The sequence below is a fragment of the Stenella coeruleoalba genome (assembly GCF_951394435.1).
Source record: "Stenella coeruleoalba genome assembly, chromosome: 5".
Classification (NCBI taxonomy): Eukaryota; Metazoa; Chordata; class Mammalia; order Artiodactyla; family Delphinidae; genus Stenella; species Stenella coeruleoalba.
Window position 1 is genome coordinate 109,625,916 of NC_137150.1, and position 27,001 is coordinate 109,652,916.

General features: G+C 36.9%; 1 long non-coding RNA gene across 1 annotated transcript in view; it reads right to left on the bottom strand.

Moving 5' to 3' along the window:
* Positions 1 to 1,437: 1,437 nt before the first annotated feature.
* The window catches only part of LOC307187278, a 30,999-nt gene continuing 5,435 nt past the window's right edge, over positions 1,438 to 27,001 (bottom strand). The window contains exon 3 of the long non-coding RNA XR_013828568.1: positions 1,438 to 1,507. This is a non-coding gene — a long non-coding RNA (uncharacterized lncRNA). The remainder of the gene's footprint in view (positions 1,508 to 27,001) is intronic.

Sequence of the window (27,001 nt, forward strand, 5' to 3'; positions counted from 1 at the left end):
AAGTATAATTGCTTTACAATGTTGTGTTAGTTTTGGCTGTACAACAAGGTGAATCAGCTATATGTATACATATATCCCCATATCCCCTCCCTCTTGAGCCTCCCTCCCACCCTCTCTATCCCACCCCTTGCAAAGCATTGAGCTGATCTCCCTGTGCTATGCAGCAGTTTCCCACTAGCCATCCATTTTACATTTGGTAGTGTATACATGTCAGTGCTACTCTCTCACTTCGTCCCAGCTTCCCCGCCCCCACTGTGTCCTCAAGTCTCTTCTCTACGTCTGTGTCTTTATTCCTGCCCTGCCACTAGGTCCATCAGTACCATTTTTTTAGATTCCATATATATGCATTAGCATATGGTATTTGTTTTTCTCTTTCTGACTTACTTCACTCTGTATGACAGAGTCTAGATCCATCCACCTCATTACAAATAACTCAATTTTGTTCCTTTTTATGGCTGAGTAATATTCCATTGTATACATGTGCCACATCTTCTTTATCCATTCATCTGTTGATGGACACTTAGGTTGCTTCCATGTCCTGGCTATTGTAAATAGAGCTGCAGTGAATATTGTGGTACATGACTCTTTTTGAATTATGGTTTTCTCAGGATATATGCCCAGTAGTGGGATCCTCTGCCCAATTTTTAATAGGATTGTTTGGCTTTATTCTACTGAGTTTTATGATTTCTTTATATATCTTGGATAAACTTTCCTGTATGCATTTATACACACTGTTTCTTATATTCAGTCCTCCATATCTCTTCTTTAGTGTCTTAACAAAGATTTCTGCTTATTTGTGGAAGTAAACAGAATTTTGGACATCATTCATGGCTGTTATAGCATGGTGGACAGGGCTCTGAATTTATCATATTACAAGTTGATTACTTTGTCTTTATTTTCTTGTCCTTTTTTTGCCTCATGCATAAAGAGCGTCTATAATGAATCTGTACAGTTTAAAACAATAAGAAAATTTTACTCCTAGGTATCCACCATACAGTTAAAGAAACAGAATTTTATCCAGCTTCCTGAATATCTTTTCCCAAATCCCTCTCCCTACTCCAGAGGACTTTTTTTATCTGTTATTTTTTTGTTTTCCTTTGCAGTTTTACAGCATATCTTTGTGTTCCTAAATAATATATTTTTTTTCATTTTATGTATTTTCCATATTAATAGAATCATATTTTTCTGTTTTTAGAAATTTTCATTCAACATCATGTTTTTCATGATGTTATCCACGTTGATAGGTATAGATGTATTTTATTTATAGCCATTGCTTTACAGTATTCCATTGGTGATATATATATACCAAAACCAACTTACTTAAACTTCTTCCACTTGAGTTATTTACAGCACTGTTTTTCTCTATTAAAAATAATACTATCATCTGTATTCATGCTCATATTTCCTAGGACACAAATTAAGTTCACTTTCTTCTTCTCTCAACTAAGGATAACAAGAGCTTCATTCCAGAGTTCTTCTTAATGATTCCAATATTCAGTTTGTTGATCTACAAAACAAATAATTGTCATTCTTAGCATTAAGTGAGCATATATATAAGTACATAGAACAAGGGCTAATTCATAGTAGGCATTCCATAAATCCTTTTTCACTCTCCATTAAGAATTAGAGATGATTTTAATCCTTCATAAATAGAAGTGCTTTATAGAGTATGCTGTGTCACCTGTAGGTGCAGAAACTTCTGACTCAATACTCAAGGCTACTATTTGGCCTCTGACAAACACAGATATGTATGGTTTAGTTATTACTACATGTCAAGTGGACGAGACTTTTACAAGAGATGGTGATATCACATAGCATACAGTGAGAGAGGAGCTGCTGCTTCCTGCTTCCCTGGGATTTGTCAGCATTATCTTCCTGGATGGAGTCCAGCTGGCTCAAGTTGCCTGAAGCAAAGGCAAAGTGCATTCTTTTGACCCAGAGAAAGCCTCTAGATATGGAAACGTGCAGCACTGTCCTTTGTGGGTCATCTCAAATTCATGCACTGTCTGTGTGACCCAGTTTTCTTCCTTCCAGAAATGCCACCACTCTTGGAGCCAGAAGAAGATACTATACGTTATTTACATCATTATTGCACTGATCCTGCACTCCTTAACATCCTGCCTCTAAGTAGGAAACAAAAAAGACATGGCAGGGAAAATGGTGATAGCATACTTTCTTAGCAGTTTGAAAAAATCCATGGGAAATAGTTCTTGCTTTTCAACCAGTCTTCTTCATTACAAATTTTATTCAGTGAAACTTCTGGTCTTCAGAATTTCACCTTCTACCTGTTTTCTTCCCTAAATCACTACACTTCCAAACTTTTCCCTAAAACAATATCTAGTATTTTATAAACTTATGTCTGATTACCAGCCAGTAGCCATTAAATTTCCTTGGAGAAAGGGAAGGGAGAGGGATCTTCCGTAGGTAAAACAACTAAAATAAATACATCAAAATTCTGAATTTACATTTTCTGTTACTAAAATAAGACTCCCCACCCCCTTTTCAATGTTTTCTTCCATTTGGTTACCATTCAGTCATACATGATGGCAGGTATAAAAGTCAGATTCCATGGAATGTAGCTGATGAAGGAAAGAAAGAGAAAGAAAGAAAGAAATAAAGGAAGGAAGGAAGGAAAGAAGGAAGGAAGGAAAAAAACTGTGGGTATAGATACATTTTTTGTATTTAGAAATCCACTTTGAAAATGTCCTGAGTGTTGCACTCAGTTCAATTCCAATTCACTTTGGTTGTTTGCTTTCCTGTCTTCCAAAGAACTCATAGGTGAGCATTAGACATAGGATGCAATATCAAATAGTTCTCTTCAGAGGCTGCTACCAAGTGTTTTATACTTGGAAAATAAATGGCAAAAGTGCATAGACATTTGACATGGATAACATTTCAAGCTGATGTTTTAGGAGAAATTTTCTTGAGATATACAAATCACCAATCATCTTGTTAGTTTGGGGTAAAAAAAACAAAAAGTGAAAAAACTTCATCTCTGAACCTTGTAGTCAATACCAAATTCTACTATGGCATGTGGAGGACTCTGCTTCAGTGACAATATGCAGAACCAACAATATATGTGTGAAGAAATAATGGAAAAGAAGAGCCAATTAACCTCAGGTCTGGCTTGACCTAGGGAAAAAATTTTGAGATTTTGTAAAACAGTGCAGTGAATGCTGAAGGAAGTCTCAGACATTGCTTCTTAGCTGTTTTCTCAGTACTAATTACAGATTTTATTACACAGTAGTGTGTTATAAGTTAATAATGACCAGTGGAACACTATGAGGAAAGGAGGCACAAGGGAACTAGACTAGAACTGGTCACGGCCACCCCTTACTTAAAGTTAATAGGCCTAATGTGAAAGCCCCACATCAACACTTGCAAAGGGAAGTTTTGCCAAATTGGAGGCAGATAATGAAAACTCAAGTGAGAGGCAGGCTGTCATTGACACTGTTCAGTCTCATCAAGTAGCTGATGAGGATGAGGATGCTACATTGTTCCCTGAGGATAGAAATGAGCCAAATAATGACAACATGTCAGAGAGAAACAATTGGAAGGATGCAGAGAGCATGACAATTAGATCTCAGTGTCTGATGAGGGGAATAGTGCAAATGAACCACTTAACATGACTAAGCCAATAGACATCAAAATGTATTAGGTACAAACGATGTAAAACAGACGCCTAGTGATCAGAATATGGGACCTGGGAAATCTTCCGTGACTATACATAGAACAAGCATTTCTATAGCAAGCTATGAGCTGGGCAGAGAAGGCAAAAAAGCAAGTCAAAAGGCCTAGTCTTTAAGGAGTTTGACATTTAAATTGGGTACCATATCATCAGACTATAGCCAGCAAACGGAAAACACACTAGTTAATTCAACAGAAAGAATCTAATATAGGAATTGCAAACGGAAAACACACTAGTTAGTTCAACAGAAAGAATCTAATATAGGAATTGTTTAGAGTTATTGGAAGAATGAACAGTCAAAAAGGGCACACTGGATTAACATAGAGATAGTAAGAAAAGGAAGCATCTATCACCCTTAGAATTCGAGGAACATAGGAAGAGACTGATGTTTTCAGGACACTAGAGAAGATGCTTTGAGAAGCTGTGAGATAGAGCTCTCAGAAGTGAGAACCTCTGACTATGACTGGTATCTTAAGAGGTCAAAGAAGGTGTCCTGCTATCCTGGATAAGAGGGTGTTACCAGACTGTTGCTAGTTTCTCCAAACAAATGCCATGAGGTTGGTCCTAAAAACAAGGAAGAAAGCAAGAAACTGGAACCAACAGCTACTTCAGAGTTTAGATGCTATTATTGAGATGAGGTTGACAGAAGTAGACCCCTGGAAGAAGCAAGTACCTTCTCTCTTCACTGCTATTCAGCAACTTTAGTGCCCTCCATTGGCAGAACTAATAGGAAAGTAGCTGGTAAAGGAAAAATGTAGTTTGCAGAGCCCCCAGCATCACAGAACTGAAATATAATAGTTAATAACTACAAACTTATAACCTTGAATTTGAGGGCCAGAGTATATCAAAAGAATTTATTAGAAGAGGCTAACAGTGCTATAATTTGGGTTTGTAGTATAATGAAAAGAGAATATTTTTGATGTCCTTCTTATATATTTATGCATCTGAAAGAACACCATAATAATCAAAGGTTTTCTCAGTCTAGGTTTACCTATAAAATGCAATAAACTCAGCTATTTGTCTTAAGAAGGTAGCGAGTAAGATGGAGTATCCAGAGTTTAGTTCATTCAAAAGTTTCATCATTTCCCAAAGTCTCAATTATCTCTAGATAATTGCTTTCAGGCAAATATCTTGCCTTGGTATTGGGTGTCACACACTGTATATGTTTTTGAATTGTGTATAAATGTTGCTGTGGAGTGTTCACAAAAGAAATAGAGTTAGCTTTTGTTTCAGTTAGCCATTGTCTAAAAATACTGCCTAACAAACCAACACAAAACTCAGGGGCTTGAAACAAAACTGATGATTCATATGAATCTACAGGTTGGTTAATTGAGTGTAGGCTTCCTGGTGGATCTTCTTCTCCCTGTGGCTGCTGGAGCTCCTCTGCTTCAGAGGGCAGTTCTTTGGGTCAGCTAGAATGGCTCTCTTCTGCATGTCTTCCACCCTCTCTTTACCAGCAGGCTCTCTGAGCCTTGTTTTATTTGCGGCAATGGCAGAGGTACAAATGGGCAAGTGGAAATGCATGAGGCCTTTTAGAATACAGCATCACTCTGATCAATGTACCACTGGCCAAAGTACATCACAACTCTGAGCCCTAAGTCAAAGGTCAGGGAAATACTCTAACCATGTTAAAACCAAGGTGAAAATGTGGGTGCCAGGAGGGGTGAAAAATGGTGACTAATCTTTCATTCCATAGCAAGTCTGATCTCTATTTCAGAAAAAAAAAAAAACCTTGTGTTCTGTACGCAAGGGGAATCCTCATTCATTGAGTGTTTAATCTGATAGAATTCTACAGTGAAGGTTATCAGTGGAATGTGTCTCTCTTGAAGACAGAAATAAGACTAAGCAAAAAAGAATCAGAAAGTTGTTTTAATAGGAAAAAAATACACTAAATGGAGGGCAAATCATCAGTATGAATAAGAGAAATCTGTGTTGCATTGGCAGAACATCAGGTCAAGAATAAAGATTATAGCAAATTAGGAGTAGCTACAAAGGCCATACTGGCCCACACTGGGCTCTGTGTTCATTAGGAAAAGGCTCTCCCTCTGGGTAAGAACAAGTCACATCAGGGTTCAGGATTTGGTAAGTGGAGGCATGGATTGGATTTCATCTCCCAGGTACTCTCAGCCAGGTCTCATTGTTTAGAGGAAATGTAACCCCAGTGGAAGAGAAGAAAGAAAAAATTTACTCAAGGATTTTACTAATTTTGTTGATATACCTCATTGTGTTGCTATCATATATTTCTTATTGATTCACCTTAATAATTCTTTCAAATGGTAGCCATTCTTTCCTTCCCTCCTTTTGGCCTTCCTGCCTTTCTTCCACATGTATATACTAAATTTCTCCTGTATGTCAAGTAAGTTACAGGCAGGTAAGATACAGCAGGAACAAAACAAACAAAATTCCTGCCCTCATAAGCTTTGTAATGTACCAGGAGAGGCAGACAATGAACAGTAAACTTAACAAATTAGTGAATTATACAGAGCGACAGAAAATGATAAGAGCTTTACAGGAAAGAGGAGAGGAGAGGGGAGAGGAGGGGAAGGGAAGGAAGGGAAGCGGAGCGAAGGGGAGGGGAGGGGAAGGAAGGGATATTATTGTCATACCTGTTTGAACATACTCTTACCACTATATATCCACGGTTGATGTTATATAGAGAAAAATGACCACTTCCTAATTCACTCACATCTCAACTCTGATTGCATAAGACTATTCTTCCTAGGACTGCAAGACTAAATCTAAGAGAAAATCGAGTCAGAAGACAAATGCTGATAAAACATAAAATAAATTTATGCCCTTATATTTGGTTTATCTAGGTTCGCTTTTTTAATATAATAACAACTGTGGCTAAAGCCAGTAAAAGGTTGGCAGAATTTTACAGGAGATTGTTAAAACAAATGTTCCTGTAATGCAATCTATATCATAGCTTATGTAGTTCATGTAACAGTTTTGCCATTTAAAAAATTTGGTATGTTATGCTCATTGAGTTGAATATAAGATAAATTTATTTATTACATTTTGTGTTTGCCATAGTGCTTAATAAATAGTCTTAGAGTCTAGAAAAACTTTCCCTTGGCTATGAATTAATCTATTGAGCATTCAAAATGGTTGAATGTGCAAGTTGGGAAAATAAGCACATATATTACAGTAATAACCCTTTAATGAATTATGGTCTTAAGTTGTTCTTGCAAGTTTTTTATTTAAAAATGGTCCTGATCAGTGGTCCAGTTTTCTGGCTAAAAAGGATTGTTAAAACAAAAACAAAACTAAAGTACAGGTAATTACTTGACCTTTGTGTTTCTACCAAATTAGGATAACTACATTGAAAAGCTTGGGTCATAATCATGCTATTACAACGGTTTTCCTGGCTTTTTGAACTCTGAAACTTCTAAATTTTCCTTAGCAGTTCAGAGGCACCCTCAGTGTACTACTTGTGAAATACATAGCATTATGTCCATGACAATTCTTTGAAAAACTATTTGGGATATGTGGAATTTTAGAACCATGGAACTATAATATTGCTCTCCTTTCCCTTGATTTGGTACATTGTATAACATTGTATACAGTAAGAGAATTTCCCTCCCTTAATCCCCTTTGATTGCTGTAAGTAGGTTGATAAATGAATTCTAAGAAGTGTAATATATATGTCTCATTTTAAATATCTTATGTTGGCTTAAGTGCAGATGCAATGGTTAGCTGACTATGTGTAAGTGAAATGGGATGAAATGGAATTGAATCCATGTCTTGTGAGTTAATATTTCTCTACTTCCTGTGTTGGCTTGTTGGCAACTTTCTAGGTTGCTGAAAACATATCAGTAAAAAGTTGGGAGATGAGAAACTTTTGATAGGATATTTCCTTAATCTTGAAGTTTAATCTCTTTATTACAGACATTTTAAACACTCTGGCTGGTACCTAATATAAGTTCAATAAATGTTACTTTCATGACCTCATGTATATTTATGTATGTGAACCCTTATATATTTTATTATAATAAATGAGGACTAAGTCTTCTGCTTGTATTGTGTAGAATAGAGGTCAGCACTTTTTTCTTTTTAAAGTCCAGATAATAAATATTCTAGGCTTACAGGCCATACAGTCTATGACACAACTAATAAACTCTGCTATTATAGCACAAAATCAATACATAAATACAAACAATACATAAAGAATGGCTCTGTTCTACTAAAACTTTATTTACAAAAGGTGGTAGGCAGGATTTAACCCATAGGCTATGGTTCACCCTTGACATAGACAATTTAAAATTCCACATGCAGGCTGAACTACAGAATGGTCCACAAAACATAAACTCAAGGGAATTTTGTTGAACATATCATTCAAAATGCACATTTATAGAGTTTCTGAAACTCTATGAGTTATTTCTGACTCATTTAAAGAAAGTAATTGGCCAAATTTTCATATATTCAATAATATTTAAATTACATAGTATTTAAAATATAAAATAAGGAAATGTTGTTTCACATTGTCCATATGATCCAAAAACACGTGAATACAACTAGGCATGGAAATTTACTATTAACAACTGGAAAGCAAGTTCACAAACAAAACTAATTTGAAGCTAAATCCTTGTCTCTGTTTACAACTGGCGTATTAATTTTATCAAGTTATTAATTGTATTAATCTGTAAAATGAGAAAGATATCAGCTTCATTTCACTAATCTGTAAAATGGGAAGAATATACCAGCACAAAAACTTTCAGTGACTGAGGGAAAAAAATCTAAAAAAAATTGGTTTGGGTCTCTCAAGCTAAATTTTTTAGTGTGGCTTGTCTGAGTATGTTGATGCCTCTGTCTTAAAGGTAGGTTGGTGTCAGCAAGATCCTCCAATATATTAAACTAAAAATATTCAGACATTTAGGCTGATACTGAGAGAACAGAATTGACACTGCTTCTATTGAAAGCCTCTAAATCAATAAAAATTATTATAAAGCATTTATAAGCAAAGTGTTCTCTAAATGTTTAATAATATTTCTTTTTTTGTTTGTTTGTTTTTGTTTGTTTTTAATTTATTTATTTTTGGCTGTGTTGGGTCTTCGTTTCTGTGCGAGGGCTTTCTCTAGTTGCGGCAAGCGGGGGCCACTCTTCATCGTGGTGCGCGGGCCTCTCACTATCACGGCCTCCCTTGTTGCGGAGCACAGGCTCCAGGCGCACAGGGTCAGTAGTTGTGGCTCACGGGCCTAGTTGCTCCGCGGCATGTGGGATCTTCCCAGACCAGGGCTCGAACCCACGTCCCCTGCATTGGCAGGCAGATTCTCAACCACTGCGCCACCAGGGAAGCCCAATAATATTTCTGTTAATGGCTTTCCTCTCGTAGAATTCCACCTCAGTCATTCGATTTCTTTCCTATATCACTAGTGTATTTAGCTCTTCCTAGTCTCCCTTAGATGTCATTCAGTGAGTTAGAACCATTTGGCAGGCAGCCATAAACTACCTATAACAAAGAGTAGTAATTTTACTTAAGTTCTGTATCTTAAAGAGAATTGTCATCTCTGTGTTAAATGAAGTGGTTTTGCAAGGCTTCTCAGTGTAACTCTCTTAACAGACATGTTTATTTCTCATAACATAATAGTGCAGACACCTATATCTATGAACACAACCATGGACCACTTCTAATAACACCATGCCCTAAATAGGTATGCTATCTAGCTTATACTTAATGAATATTTGAATAGCTAATTTATGACTCATCGATTCTATATCCATGTTTTATTGCCTCTAGCTAAAGCAGAAAAACTTCTTTTTTCAGATGATGAAAATGAAAAATAGATTTGCAAAAGCAAGGCACACTTGGGAGTGCAAACCAAAGTCTGATCATGGAAGAATCTCTTTGATCCTAATTCCCTGAATCACATACAGGTGTCGGACCTTCTTAAACTCTACTAATATTAACAAGACAAGACAAGAGGTGACTTGTATGGCCAGCCTCTGCTGTTCCAGACTCTTTCCTACAGCAGTTCTTCAACCTGTCACAGTGTATAAAAAGGCCTCTGCGAGCAATAGCATAAGCACTCCTTGTGCTTTATGCACAACAGAGACAACTAGAAATGATGAGTTTATTTTGCAAATTTAATTTAGGAGGTTTTTTACACTGCGTGCACACATCCTTCCCTGAAAGTCACAGGCAAAGTATTAGATTTCTTTCAGGCTCAACTAAATACAGATTTTGCTGAAACCCAGTTAAGAAATGTAGACGTATAAGAATCGAACCACATTAATGAGAATGCCAGCAATGAGTTCATTGTCTGTGGCAGTAGTTTAGACTTACGTAGAATTACATACGTGAATTAAAAACTCATCCAACTGCTGGGATCTATCTTTAATGATGTTTTCCCCTGCACACAAATAATGTTGCCAGGATATGAACAATAAAAATATGCCTACTTTAATATAATAGTTAAGACCATTGGATTTGGAATTAAAAAGTAAGATCTGGATTTAAATCTCTCTTCCACCACTTACTCTGTGTCCTTGATAAGCTGCTTAGTTATAAACCTTAATTTCCACGTTTGTAAAATGAATTATATGTACCTTTCTCATAGAATTATTATGGGAATTAGATAAAATATTTATATAAAACTGGTAGTCCAGAGCCTTGTGCACATAATGCACTGATTCTTGAAAGCTTCTTGGATTAGGGCAGTAGAAATGTTTATTAAAAATCATCCCCCAACCACCCATCTGACCCAGTCAAATTGTTCCCTCAGCAACTCCAAGCGTTTTATTAGATAATGAAAGAAGAGATGCCTGTCCATTTGGAGCAGAGCAAGCTACTAGTCCACAGCTCCCAAGGTTGTTGAACAGAAGTTCTTTCTGACATCTTATTATATATTTCTATCTAAGACCCAGTCAGAGATGGAAAGAGATGAGGGTGAAGATGGGGAAGGGGAGTCATTATTGGTTCAACTATTTTTTATTATTTCTTATGAGCATGTGTGGAATTAAAACATGACCAGTTCTGTTCAAGCAGGAAAAATAAGTTATCTCAAAATGCTAAATCAAAACATAGAGGATTGGGCTTCCCTGGTGGCACAGTGGTTGAGAATCTGCCTGCTAATGCAGGGGACACGGGTTTGAGCCCTGGTTTGGGAAGATCCCACATGCCATGGAGCAACTAGGCCCGTGAGCCACAACTACTGAGCCTGCACGTCTGGAGTCTGTGCTCTGCAACAAGAGAGGCCGCGATAGTGAGAGGCCCGCGCACCACGATGAAGAGTGGCCCCCGCTTGCCGCAACTAGAGAAAGCCCTCGCACAGAAACGAAGACCCAATGCAGCAAAAATAAATTAATCAATTAATAAACTCCTACCCCTAACATCTTCTTAAAAAAAAAAAAAGCCCACAGTCATCTTGATAATACTGTACGGGGCCTCTGATTCTTTCATTCTTAAAAAAAACAAACAAACAAAACAAAACAAAACAAAAAAAAAACATAGAAGATATACTTTATCCTCTATGGGGATAGAGAGTTAAAAAAATTCTGTAAAGTATCTCCCATATTCACACTGATGCCTGATCTGCCTTTATAAAAACCACTTTTGCAATGCTCAATAGATATTAGGGATTATCCACTATTAACATTTGCCTATCCCTGTAAATTTTACCAGATAATATGATATTGAGAAATTAAATTGGCCTCTTAAGTAAAAGTATTAACTTTTGGTTTAAAGGATTCATTTTATACAAACAATAGTATGGACTGGACATTTGCTTTTACTACCTTCCATTGAGTTTGCATGAAGTAATTACAAAACTACTTTACACTGTAAAGTAGTGAAGTCCCCAAAATATGCTAATTAATCATTAGTAATTTTTAGAAAGTACTTATGGTTTTAGAATTACTTCTGTCTCTTCAGCTCTGTAATTTTCTCACTCACTGATGTAATAGCACCACACTGTTGTTATTCATGAAGAGACATGAAAGAGAGAAACACACCAGCAATAACAACAAAAAGTTTAAAGAAAAAATTATTCAATGACACTTCTTAAAGCACAGTAAGGAAGGCTGTATTCGAGGAGCCATGGAGAAAGGTGTAAGGACTCCCGCTCTCCAACAGTGGAATCCTACAGTGAGAGATTGGACTCAACTTCAAATACAGCATGGGCAAATGGAAATTTATAACCAAGAAGCAGGATGCAAATCAGTGGGTGAAAAAGTACTAAGAGGAAACATCAGCAGAAGGGGGATTCTGGCTAAACCAACCTAAGAAAAGACATCACCTGGCAGATGGTGGAGGATAAGGAACCTGATTAGATACGGAGCGTGATCAGATATGGAGGATAGGGGATTCTGGTGAAACCAACTTAGCAGGGTTCTTACTGAAATTGGACAATGCAGAGACAAACATGGGAGTGTTCAGGCCTAGTAGAAAAAGAGCTCAGAGGAGCCTGAGGAGACTTTGGTTAATGAGAGAATCTTTATCATGTTAAAGGTGGAAGTAACTAATATTCTCCTGAGAAGCTATACTATCTCAGCCCTATAAAAATAATCCTATTTCACCCAAATATTTTAGAGATATCTTTGTAAAATTTCCATTCCACGTATGTAGATTTCTTCCTCCAACTACTCTATACAGAGGGTCTACCAGGCAGGACACTGAGGTGGGCTTGCCTATAGTGAGTGTACTATGACTCAGTCAGAGCCACTGTGTGATTGGCTTGGAACACTCTCCTCTCCCAAGCTAATTCTGATTTGAATGTAAGACTCAAGTTAGATGCAATCTGTCCCTGAAAGATAGACTGCACCCTTCTCTGCTCCCCTATGATTGTCTATGCAAGCCTGTAGCATAACATTTACGACAGTTTCATTATCAACTGGTCCTTGACTAGTGTCCCCAGAGAATAAAATCTCCTGGAGAACTGAAGGGAGTATTATTCATCTTTTTATCCCTGGCCCCATGCACAGTGCCCGCCACCCAGCAGAAACCCTCAAGTTTATGAATAGATGAATTACTGAATGAGTTAAGGATCTTCAATGACAAATGAGAGAGGCCAATGTGGTATAAATATAACAGAAACCAACATTCATGGGCATCACCACTTTCTTTTAGTAGCTTCGCATCTTTTCACAACTTTATTTTTAAAAGTTGCCCTAGGGCAGGCACTTTGAGCATTTATCAACTTCATGATAACTGTAAAATGAATAACCAATATTTTCAGAACACCCATAAAAATGAGGTTTACAAAAGAAAAAAAAATTAAGGATGGCTAGTCAGAAAAGAGAAACTGGAAGAAAATGAGTTCTGCTCTACCTGAGTTAATGGTAATATATGTCTCCCATCAATTTCCCTTTCCTCCAAAGGCAAGGCTCTCCTTTTGTCACTGTGATTACTTAGGCACAATAGACTGCTGGTTAACTGATGATCCTGACACAGCAGGCACACGAGCATTGTTAATCCTTTACCCCTAAGGCCTTTACCTGTCCGCATACACAGTACACAGTTAGGTTTGGTCTCCTGGGAATCCTTATTAATTCCTTTATTTCATATTCATATTCTAAGTTAGGAGAAGCATTTACTCTTATTGGGCATACCCAACATGTTTCCAGGTTGCCACTTTGTCTGCATTAGAAATAATACTTGATACAGATGTCCTCGACTTAGGATGGTTCGACATGTAATTTTTCGACTTTACAAAAATTTGATGGGCTTCCCTGGTGGCGCAGTGGTTGAGAGTCCGCCTGCCAATGCAGGGGACACGGGTTCGTGCCCCGGTCCGGGAAGATCCCACATGCCGCGGAGCGGCTGGGCCCGTGAGCCATGGCCGCTGAGCCTGCACGTCCGGAGCCTGTGCTCCACAACGGGAGAGGCCACAACAGTGAGAGGCCCGCGTACCACAAAAAAAAAAAAAAAAAAAAAAAAAAAAAAAAAAAAAATTGATCTTTTCCCGGCTAGCAATCATGCGGCAAGATACTCTCTCACGAGGCTGTGCAACAGCAACTGAGCCACAGCTCCTAGTCAGCCACGTGATCAAGAGGGCAAACAACCAATACACTTACAACCATTCTGTTTTTCACTTTCAGTACATTATTCAATACATTACATGAGATATTCTATGCTTTATTATAAAATAGGCTTTGTGTTAGATACTGTTGCCCATCTGTAGCTAATGTAAGTGTCCTGAGCACCTTTAAGGTAGGCTAGGCTAAGCTATGATGTTCAGTAAGTTAGCCATATTAAATGCATTTTTAATTTATGATATTTTCAATTTATGATGGGTTTATCGGAACATAAACTCATCATTAAGTCAAGGAAGATCTGTATTAAAAACATTAAATTTGAGAATCTGCAGTCTTATAATACTTGATAAAATGAATTTTCAAAAATCAATTAAATAATGTTTCTAAAAAGTTCACCATCCACCTGCATGAATATAACTCTGTAGGTGTTCCAAAAGAAAGTAGAAAGCCGTCTTCCTTTCTGCCTCAAAAAACTTCCAATTAAAATAATATTGGAAGCTCTTTGAACACTCATAGTGTTCCTGTGAGTTGTGAATTTGTAAATCGACTGCTTTTCTGAGGTCAACCCAAACTTGTTTTCAACTACCATTATATTCTGGTTAAGAACTAATGAAAGGTAGATTTTATTTTTATGGAATAGCCACTTTTTTTTGCACCTTGTTTTACTATCTTCTCTAATGATTCTCAACCCACCTGCAATTTACGTGACAATGTTGGCTGCTTGACCTGCGCATCTGCTCTCCATGTGTAATTGCTTCACCACGTGCCCTGATCCTGTGTGAGACATTGATAAATTCTGTCTGTCTGAGATACAAGGCACGATAGGTGATTTTAAATATATATTTTTTCCTCTGTTCTCACTTTCTTCTGAGAAGTCTTTCATTCTATTTCTGAGTTGAGCTGATTGATTCTGAACTAGTTTAAACCCAAGGTCTAGAGCAACAAGCTGAGAAAAAAATGATAGAGATATATTTTAAAAGTACCTTGGTTTTATCTTCTGATTCATTCAATAGAAAATCTCTTTTATGGATAAAAGTCCCTTTTTATAAGCTGTAGTACTCTCAGTTACTACTGGAGTGAAGCATTACAAAAGAGGAGAAAATGGTGAAATGCTGAAAATTTAATACATGCTAAATGTAAAAGTGAATATTGAACAAGAAAGACTCAGGTTTTGTGATATTTCTGTTGTTTCTCTCTCTCTCTGTCTGTCTTTCCCCCTCCTCCCCTTATTGCTTAATTAGTTTTATAAGTGAAGTATAAAGCTTTAACTGTGAGTAGTGAGTGCATAATAGATAAATATAGGGAAGTTTTAAAACAAATTTGACCTTGAATAAAGTTAGTAAAAAGATGAATGGATTTTTCTGCCTGTTCATGTAATCAGAGTACCTCAGCACTACTCTTAAGTGAAATGACTAGCTAGAATAATGTTAAGAATCTCCTCAAAAGATCTCCTTATCTGACTGATGCCTTGAACCCCATCAAGAACCCCGTCAAGAAGCTTCCTGCCTTTCCCTTGAGGCTTTAATCCTCAAATAAACAAAAATCTCACCTATGAGGGGTAAAATATTAAGTCATGAGGTTTTCCAATTCAATATTCATGTTTCTGAAGAGGAGTCGGCCATGGAATGCCTTTGAAAATGGGGACTCTAGTTGGAAGACAAAGATTTTCAATGAATCAAATACTTTTTATTGATATAACAGCCTATTACGTTTGTAGAGATCATGTGGTAGGAAGGTACAATAGTCTTATGGCTCTTTTTATACTCCTAGTTTGTATACTAAAGTGATTTAGGATATCTTGTTTCAAAAGCACACTTTTCAGTAATAAAGGACTGACTTTTTAAGACCTACTTATTCCTTACCTAATTTATTGCTACGCACCACAATGGAAAATGCCTTGATTTATGAATTTGAAGGATGTTCTATGTATCTGTATCTCTCTCCTCCCTCTGATCACCTACACTGATGTCAGATGTCATGGAACTCAACTGTTTATAGTATAAGGACTATCACTATTACTTAGGTCACCTATTGTCCCTATATATGTATATAGATGCTTAAATTACACTTTTGATGTCAGTGACTCCCTGTGCTGAGACAGCTTCCTACTTAACCGTTCATTTTATATAGCACCCACCACCATCACCAAATACTTCCTTCTCCTGAGATTGAAATTTCTTATCTCTTAATCAAAGTCCATAGTGGACCTGTTATAACAATGATTCTTGGAGATTATACAGAAAATAGTGTTTTATTACTTCATTCAACAAATAATTTTTGTCTACTATTTATTTTTGTCTACTATTTACATTACCAAGAATCTTTTAAGAAATATTAGTTATCACATATTCTAATACTATACATTCTTTAAACTGGATCATCTCCCCATTAAATCTCTATTCCCTTATCCTGTTTAACTTTTGCTTCATAGCATTTATCACCACTTGAAATTATATCATGATTTATTTTTTTATTGTCTATCTCCCTGCACTAGAATATAAGCTCCATGAGGATGGTGAATTTGTTTCATTCACTGCTTTATTTCCAGTACCTAGAACCATGCTTAAGCCATTGTAGGTACTCAGTATTTGTTAAATGACTGGCCCAATAAATTAATTAATTAGTCTCAATTTCAGATACTACCCAGTTCTTCACCATGTCATGTAGGGAGGCTGTGTTACAAATGGGATCTTGCCATATGCCTCAGGTCTATTGGAACTGAATGAAGGTTCAGAAGCAGTGGTAGAGAGCAGAGTCACTAAACACACAAAAAATATCTATTTCAATTCTTCTTGGCAGTCATTAAGCTCTTTCTTCATAGAGATACAGTTACTTTATTGATAATAAATAATCCATTACTCTTAATTGAAACTAAGGTGTAGCTAATAAAGGTGAAATTTTTCATTGCCTATTATCAAGTAAGTTAGCATATTTACATCTCTATGTGTTGACACCTAAAAAAATGGGTCTTATAAATGATAGTTATAAGACTAGAGAGTTTTGAAGCAAGCATCATTAAAAATATAAAGCCACACAGAGAGTTTTTTAGTCATTTAAAAATGAAAAAGTGTGTGTATATGAATTCCTAACAAATCTGTCACTACAAGGATGTGCAACAACAACTGTGGCAGCAATGATTGAAATGCTTTACAGCGTTCTTAGAATACCTCCCAGCCCTGCTCTCTGTAACAGTCCACAGTGTACAAGAAAGCAGGGACCACAGCAGCTAGAGGGAAGGGGATGTTTTCAAGGATGAGTGGAGGGCATTATCTGTATAATTGGGTAGAATGCAGCAAATGTTTTAAACAGTTCATTTTTATCATTATTGTCAGTTTTGTTTTTTAAAAAAACATGAAATAGGGATTTAACATGTAGTGGAGGAAAACTTTTCCCTTCTATACTTTTTAGCTGGTTTAATAATTAAATTGACATATCACAGATTAACAGGAGAAAAAAATTTTCATGCCTATGGGAGCTCATAAAAATATGAGACTCAAAAAGTGATCAAAGCGGGCAGCTTTTTTTACCTATTAGACAAAGAAACAATAAATTTGTGAAGACTTGGCAAGACAAAGAAGTTTTGGTTTGGGGTAGTAAATTAGTGAAGTAAGAAGGCTTGTTTATACAGCCTTCTCAGCCCTGAATTCCCTGTCTGTGGTGATAAGGATGCCTTCTACCATCCTGGTACAGGGAGGGTACCTTTCACATGGGAGATTTATTTCCTGCTTTCAAAGGGACAAAGGAGGGTCAAAGTGTCCTTTTTGCATTGGCTGTTTCTTAAGTAACTTTAATTCAAAATAATCAATATGCCAAAATGGCATATTTTGGGCTGGCATATTCTGCCCCTCTTCAACGCAAAAGATGCTTTTGTTTAAAATGCACTAAATCTTAGAATGTGCTTGAAAAATTGTTTTGAAAAACATGAAATCACAAAAGGACTATCATAACACATATACTAATCCAAGTAGAGTAATTATGATCACAGAGCTATATGAGCATCTCAAAACCTCCTCCTCATTTTTATTTCACTCACTTCCTGCCAAAACCTAACTACCAAGGGACAAGGGGAGGGGAAGTGCTAAATGCAATGGTTAAAAAAAGGAATGCAGTTTTAAATTAGGGGTTGCATCAAATGGTCTTATTAAAACATATGATGAGTAGGTGATTTCCAGATGCGAAAACTTTCTTATAGTATTATAATAACAAAATTTTTGGTGTGGTTAATACAAATGCACAGGAAATGTCAGTTCTACTGTTTGTAATTCAGTGAAGCAGCAACACCTAACAGACAGGATGCACTTAAGTGGGCATTGAAAAGCTGAATTCTAACAACGTATGACTTTTTCTTCTAACCATTTCACATATTTGTGCTTTAGCATCTCTTTTTTAAAGGTAGAGAAGATAAATCTTTTCTAAGAGTAATCTGAGGATATACAAAATGGACAAAGGTCACAGCACTATTTTAAGTATTACTGATCTTTTTTGTTTGTTTTTTGTTTGTTTGTTTTTGCGGTACGCGGGCCTCTCACTGTTGTGGGCTCTCCCGTTGCGGAGCACAGGCTCCAGACTCGCAGGCTCAGCGGCCATGGCTCACGGGCCCAGCCGCTCCGCGGCATGCGGGATCTTCCCAGACCGGGGCACGAACCCCTGTCCCCTGCATCGGCAGGCGGACTCTCAACCACTGCGCCACCAGGGAAGCCCAGTATTACTGATCTTGATAACCAAGCATAGCCAATATAAATTACTCTTGATAGGGGTGCAAGAGAATAAAAATAAATAAATAAAAATCTGGTAATTAAATCAATTTTGGACCTTTCAGCTTAGACACGTGTAAAAGGTACAACAATAATGTAAGCAAATTTAGCAAATAGTCCAACAAGGCCAAGTCTATTCTATGTAGTATACATAAGGAGAGAGAAATGTACATATTCATTTTTTTTTTAACTAAGAAATTTCCCCCAAACTGAAATGTGTAGTGTTTCAATTTGTAGCATGAATCAGAAGTGTTAGAGGTAGAGAGAGAGAACTAGGTTCTGGTGAGGACCAGTCACTGCTGGTGTATGATTTATATATGTTAAATTGTTTTATCTTCATATTAATCTTTGAGTCAAGTATTTTATTGATGAGAAAATCAAGGTTAAATTATATTTTTACTCAGTGGCATACAGCTAGTAAGTAGCAGGACCAGCATTTTGAACCCATATCTGTCTGCCTCTAAAGCCTGGGCTATTTCTACCACATTCTCTACAGTCTTTTCAAAGGAGTCCATAAACATTATATTTTCCCAGCAGGTTTGTTTCTGAGCAAAGGAACAACCTTATCTCTTAGCCAGACTGAATAGTGAATTGCAGCAACAATTAAAGGATGTTCTTGAGGAGAGAATTTCCCTGGAAGTTCAACTGGAACAACTTCGACCATTCTCTCATCTATAAGCCAATTGCCTTTAACTGTGAACATACCCATTTTTAAGCGGTTTTGGGTTCAAAGCCAATTTGGAGACCCAAACATTCAGCTCACTGCTTAATTCAACATTAAACTTTATGATTCTGTTTTGTGCTATGTGTTCACCATTATATTTAAGTATTTTACTTTTTAATTTCAACAATGAAAGGGTCAGGATGACTTTTTCTGGGAAAAAAAAAAAAAAAGTGTCCCTTTCCTGCTCTTGGATCCCCTCACCCATCCAAGACACATTTCCATTCCCAGGTCCTATATAATGCAGTATTGCACCCAGGACTGTTCTCAAGCATTGCTGCTTGGCTTGTTCCCAACTATATCTCATAATTTGCATCAGAGAATCCTGCCATAAATCCCTTCAGGAATTTTTAGGTGGTTAATTTGTTAATTCCTAATAAATGAAATTATACTCAATTATTTGTAAGATGACAACTTAATGAAAGATCACTCCTAGGGCTTCCCTGGTGGCGCAGTGGTTGAGAGTCCGCCTGCCGATGCAGGGGACACAGGTTCGTGCCCCGGTCCGGGAAGATCCCACATGCCGCGGAGCGGCTGGGCCCGTGAGCCATGGCCACTGAGCATGCGCGTCCGGAGCCTGTGCTCCGCAGCGGGAGAGGCCACAACAGTGAGAGGCCCGCGTACCGCAACAACAACAACAAAAAAGATCACTCCTAGGGTCTTTCACATTTTAAAAGGGGATTCTAGAGATTCATTCATTCTTCATACTTTGAACAAACATGTATTGAATATTTACTTGCTACTTGCAAACACCAGCTGTGGAAAATTGAAAAACGAATATGACACATACTCTCTGTCCTCAAAGAGACAACAGTCTAGTCCAGTGAAAGAGATTATGATTCTAAGTAAATTTAAATACTACTAGAGCACAGCACACAGTTTCTCAAAGTGTAGACCCCTGACCAGTAGCATCAGCATTACCTGGGAATTTGTTAAAAAGCAAATTTTCTGGCTTTACCCCACACCTACTGGATCAAGAACTTTGGGACTGGGGCCCAGCAATCTGTATTTTAACAAGCTTCCAATGATTCTGATGCAAACTAAAGTTTGAAAACCACTGGTATAGTGTTGATGATGTAGGTGCTGAATCCAGACTAACCTGGGTTCAATTCTTGCTCTCCCACCTCTTTATTGTATGGCTCTGGGCAAGCTATTTGAATTCTAAGTGCCTATTTTCTCCTTTGTAAAAGAAGATAATGATATTAATAGTACCTACTTGATATGGCTGTTGTAAGGATTAAGTTAGTTAATATATGTTAAACACTAGAACAGTGCCTGATGCCAAGCAAGCACTCAATAAATATGCTTTGGTTTTGTTATAAGACGTAAATAACTGTTGAAGACTCCATGTTTCACTTTAAGACCTACATAACTCTTGAAATGATTCATAATACTGAAAAATTGGAAATTTATTTACTCAATAATTAGAAGAATTTTATTCGGAAGGTAAGTTTTATGTCTTCAGCAATGGGGGGTGCAATGTCTTACCTAAATACGTGGATGCTTAAGGTGGAAATATTCAATAAATGAAGCTTGTTTTGTTTTGTTTTGTTTTCAGTAAAAACCTGCTAGCAGTTCTCTAGCCACACTGTGTAGATAGATTATTTCATTTATTTCTTAGGACTCAAAGCGACCATTAATTGACTGTACTTCTAAGTGTGATATTATTTGCTTAGCATTTCATTAATGATATTTCAGGATTTTCTCATTGTAAGAATCATCGCTTCTTGGGAGAGACATCTAGTTCTTTAAGTACAATTACTCTGAGACTCTTCATAACTTGAGGAATTAAATTGTTTTACTTGGTCTTGAATTTTATCTGATGTCTTATTAAAAATATATATATTTATTAAAAATACATATAAACTTTATTTAAAGCTACTAGAAAGTAGTATCACAACCGGAAAACACATTTCTTGGATTCAGTTTGGTGTCACTTTCTGCTTTGCATGAGTTGGGGTAACAAGAGCATCCCTCTGTGCTCCCTGCTCTTCTAAGTCTGCCAAGCAATTAGCATCTCTTAACATTTCCAGGCAGCTGCCTAACGAAATGCTTGTTTCTCCAGAAAGTCATTTTGCATATAAAACTCTGTCTGATCCTCTGAAACTAACAAAGGTATTTCCAGTCCAAAAGACACTCTAACATTGCCAAAACAAATGTTCAGATATTAAAAAATCCCTCCCAAAATTTACATTAGGCCTATCTGTAAAATATCAGTTTAGGCAGGGTGACCATTAAGAAACAAAGTGGCATCTACAAAGATTTTTCCTCACTTTCGAAATATCTTCATTCCGTAGTTCTTTCAGCATATTATGAATTCCCAGGTACATTTCTTCATTTGCTTTCTGAAATGCTTCCTTAGAGGGAAATCAGAACCATGAAGAGGATGTAAATGAGAAAAAAAAAAGTGCTATTTAAGCTTTATCCAGCTGTTCTTATCTCCATCTTTTTATAGCTAGTAGACCTTTGCTTCATTCTTTAGGCTTGTGGAAGATGAACAGATTTCTGCCCACTCTTAAAGAAGGTTCTTTTCTAAGTATTTAGAGTTCCATTTTCAGGACACAAGTTCAATTCTCTTATCTTTTTATTTATGCATGCCAGCCTAGAAAGGTTTGAGGCTTAACTATGAGAAAATACAAGTCACTTCCGTAGGAAGATGCAGTATTCTGACACTTCTACCTTGACTGCATGCACAATTAAGCTAAAAGCTTTGGGCTTAACCTCTTTTCATTAGTTGCATATATACTTGCAAATTTTTGCAATATTTGGCAAGTATGGGGCATTTCTTAGAGGTTAGGGCAGAGTCATTCAGTATGGTGATTGTCAGGATGTATTAAGGTTGTAGAGAGCATGCCTTGACAACTGATAACACACTAGGCCCAGGTTCGTCAAGGCCCAGAACCTGAAATAATCTGATCTTTGGAAAAGGTTAAAAAGACAGAACTATTCCTGGTGTCAGAACAAGAGCAATAGGATGTTCCTAGGATCAGAGCAAAGAAATCTGCCCCGTTGTCCGTGCTGTAAACAGACTATGCAACATTCAGAGTCAGATGGAAGGTTTTTCCATTTCCCCACCTGCTCACAGATACAAATCATGTCATAAACACAGGGCCAAGCGAAGTGAATTGCATTGTAACTTCTAACACAGACTTTTATAACTGTAATACCCCAAAGGCAAAGAGACCTCAAGAGAAACCAAGAACGAGAAAAGAAATAGAGGGAGAGAATGAGAGAGAGAGAAACTAATCAGGAAATGGAACAAGATTGGGTACCACTCCCAGTATTTTCAACTCTAAGATCAATGATGCTTGTGCTTGAATCAAATGGGTTGTTTTAGTGACAGAGATAATGAACAGGAATCCTGGGTTTTAACGTAAAAAACTTTAGACTGACCACTGTTCTCTTGATTCAATGCATTTATCAGAAAGAAATGACTTTTCAATTTTTTTTTGCATCCTGGTTTACAGAGAAATGTAAAGACAAAGTTTCTCCATATAGCAATATATAAGTACATCACAACACACACACACACACACACACACACACACACACACACGACGAGCTGTCTTCATTTTGCCCTTTTCAAATGAACTGAAGGCTTCAGAACTTGTCGAAAGGTCTTGAGACTTTTGTTAATATACACAAAACCTAACATAAAATTTGCTCAAAAATGTCTCAGCTGGAAATTTACTTGAACTCTCTTGGTTTGTATTGAATGGAATATTCCCAAGTGTTGTAGTTTTGCAGTGGCTCAACCTGGAATTCTTAGGAAGCAAATTCCAAGACCAGAGAAAGTTTTGTAGTATGATATGGTAGAGGAAGAAAGATACTGTCTGCTTTAACTAAAAGTAATTATTCACTAGGAGAACCACCATGACTGGTTCTTCTGTTCCAGTTTCACTACTGTCATATTCATCTTCAAACTTAAGAAAAAGGTAGTGATGATGTATTTAAATCAATGTCTAACACAAAATACTGTGCCACACACAAACCCCTCCCCCAAATCCAAAATAGCACATTATATGAAAGCCTCAAAGTAGCTGATATAATCCTCTCACATTTCAATTACTTTTCAGACCCAGACAGGTTTTCTCAATAAATATTTTATACAATGGTAGAAAAAAATGACAATTACTAAAGGTTTTCGAAACATCAAAAGCTGAAGGATTTTTCCTATGTATTTAATTTTACAATTAGTAAGTCATAAAGAAGGAATATTTATTAGATCTAATTTTTGCTTTACCATAGCCCTAAGCAACATCCCATATATCATATATTTAGCAACTGAAGTACCCTTGGAGGTGCCAAAGCTATCAGTGAATTTGGCCAAACCATTGACTAAACAGTCCCTGAAGTCAAATAATGAGTCATACAGGTTGACATTGATCAGTTAATTTAGTCAAAATGGTCCATCTGGAGCATAAAAACACAACACAAAAATAAAGGAGGAGGAGGAGATTATCTAGCATGGATCTAGCATTTTGTACTTTCAAATATTTTATTATTGATTAGAATTTTTAGTAAGGTTTTGGAGAAAATGGACATATGGCAAGCTAAGAATTCTTATTAAGAAGATATTTATACACAAATATTTAAAGATGAGATTATAGAAGGTCTGGGATTTGCTTCAAAATAACCCAGTGCCAGGGGGTTGGGAGGGGCAGTTAGTAAGGTATGTAGATAGGATGGCCATATAATTCATTGCCCAAATTGGAACAATTTTGAGAGATCAATGGAAAGTTAAGATAGTTAGCAGTCACATATTGATTTAGATGTGAAATGTGGAAATGGAAATGTGGTCAGCCTAAGTTTAGCAGAAATAAGATTTTTAAATTGTGGAACCTGGGTGATGGGTATATAGGAAATTCATTATACTATTCTCCTAAATTTGCATAGGTTCCGGAATTTTCCTTAATAATAGTTCTGTAGCATAAAGAACATTAAATATCTGGCATTAAAGGCAATATGACTTTGGTTAACTCCTTTTCTATATTGAGTTGATTGGGCTCCACATGACAGCAAATTTTCCTTCTCTTTCTGAAAGACTGAAATTCAACAGCAAGGAAAGTTAAACCTGACTTGAATTAGAATGAAAATAATATGGACTATGAAGAGAAGGATAGGAAGAAGGCTTCTTCAGTAACACCATCGATAGCAGATTTTAATGGCATCCTGAAAAATAGAAATGAGTAGTAGTAGTTATATTAGTGTTCTGTAGAAAGGAGTCATTCTGTAGAATGTGAGTCCTAAAGAGAAGAAAAGAAATAAAAGACAAGAAGTAAAGGACTCCTCTCTCCCTGGGTAAACAATAGTGCTGTGAACCCAGTAAGCATGGGGCAAGTGGTGCTGATGGGATAAGACATAAGCATCAGTTAAACTGCATCTATGTGCAAGCAATAAAAACCAACCAGAGCAGCACAGGCACAAACTTTATGGGTTTCCTTGGCCAGATGTCATCATCAACATGGATCACTACTGGTCTTTCCATCCTGGAGTGATCTGTATTGATTGTAGAGGCCAAAAGAATCCAAATCCATAAGCTGAATCTATTGTGTTAGGGTTCTTTTTACTCCAGTTGTGACCATGGGTATCATTAATTAAATTTGGCAGTCTTATCACTTCTTGGACTGTGGCTCATCCTTGTATCTATTACTCATTCATCTATGTAATTGTATGAATTAATTCATTGGTCATGAAGGGAATGTTAAAGAATGGTAGTCCAAGAAAGAATACTATTGGGAAAAGGAAGTTTGCATAAAGTTTTTACCTCATATTCTGATTCCCCCACAATATAGAAGTGGGTCACATACTCCAAATATAACAAGTTACAATGGCTCAAGTAAATGAGTGATCATTCCTAGTTTATTGTTTAATCCACACCACAACTCTATGATATATTAGATATAAGGCATGCACTATTATCATCGTCATCATTTTACTGATGAGAATATGAGACACAGAAATGCTAATAACTTGTTAAGGTCATCTGACTGGCTAGTTGCAAAGCAAGGATTTGAACACAGACATCCTGACTCCCATGCTGTGCTCTTATCCTCAAAATCTATCCTGCAAGGCAGCATTTCCAAGTGAGTAGTCCTAACAAGCTGTACCATAAATGACTCAAGATTAGAGAGGCTGAATGCTTTAGTTATATTGACCACATGTTGCCTTCCAACAAATATAAAACATCTTCCTTTGTTAAAAAGAGAGAAAATGGTTCAAGTTTAAATTGGGCAGAAGTTTGGATCAATTACCAGTTGTAAATAGTGTGTGTGTATATATATATATGTCAGGGGTTAGCAAACTATGGCCCTTGGGTCAATTCTGACACTATCATTTTTGTGAAAAAGTAAAAATGTCTCATTGGGACACAGGCACACCCATCCATTACTATCTATGAATGCCTTGGGGCTACAATGAGTAGTTGCAATAGAAAGCGTATGTCCCACAAAGCCTAAAATATTTCCTATCTGATTCTTCACAACCAAAGTTGCCAATCCCTAGTCTAAGCCAATCATAGTAATTCCATTTCCCTTACTGTGATTGGTTTAAATGAAGGCAGGTGATACTTTTCATGTCAATGAGATGCTTGGGGAAGTCTATTGTGTGTGACATGGGAGCACATGGAAAAGTAGACTCTTCAAAAAAAAACAAGAAAGAAGCACTTGTTCTTTCAGCCTTTGAACATTGTTGTATGAGGACATGTTTCAGGGCTTTGTTAGGGATTGAATTATGTTCCCCCCCAAAAAAAGATACCTTGAAATCTTAACTCCCATATCTCAGAATATAACCTTATTTGGAAATAGGTTCATTGCAGATGTAATTAGTTAAGATAAGGTCATCCTGGAGTAGGGTGAGTCCCTAATCCAATATAACTGTTGTCTTTATAAGAAGACGGCCATGTGGAGTCAGAGACACAGGGAAAATACCAGGCAGCAATGAAGACAGAGATTGAAGTGATGCACCTATAAGCCAAGGGATACCAAAGATTGCCAGCAAATCACCAGAAGCTAGAAGAGAAGCATGGAACAGATTCTCCCTCACATCTCTCAGAGGGAATCAACCTTGCTAAAACCTTTATTTCAGACTTCTAGCCTCCAAAACTGTAAGACAATAAATTTCTGTTATTTAAGCCACACATTCTGTGATGCTTTGTTATAGCAGCTCTGCGGAACTAATACAGGGTTGCTGCAGCAAACTTATATTAATGAGGGAAGTAGGCTGAGGACAAGAGTCAAGACACTGAGGATGACAGGACACAGAAGGAAAGTTGGTACAAACCTCAGGCATTGAGTATATGTTAACCCTCTGAGTTGACCAAACCTAAAATTATGCCTTGAGATTTCTTACCTGGTATAATAAATCCTCTTATTGCTTAGGCAATTTTGCATAGTGTCCTATGTTACTTGCAACCAAAAGCATCAAGAATGATATATCATATAGCCTGTATTTTCCAAAGCAACCCTGATTTCAAATATCCTATTTCACTGTCTACACAAGTACTGTCAAAATTAGTAGCAATTACTTTCTTATCTTTGGTTCAGAAAATAAGTTGATTACAGCAATACCATGCTGGGAAATAGGTAGAAATGCAGAAGAGAAAGGAAGGTTTTAGAGACAGAGGGCAAGGCAGCAATGCACAGAAGAAACTGACATAGGATTAATCTCCAAAATATACAAACAGCTCATGCAGCTCAGTATCAAAAAAACAAACAACTCAATCAAAAAACGGCAGGAAGTCCTAAATAGCATTTCTCCAAAGAAGACATACAGATGGCCAAGAGGCACATGAAAAGATGCTCAACATCACTAATTATTAGAGAGATTCAAATCAAAACTACAGTGAGGTATCACCTCACACTGGTC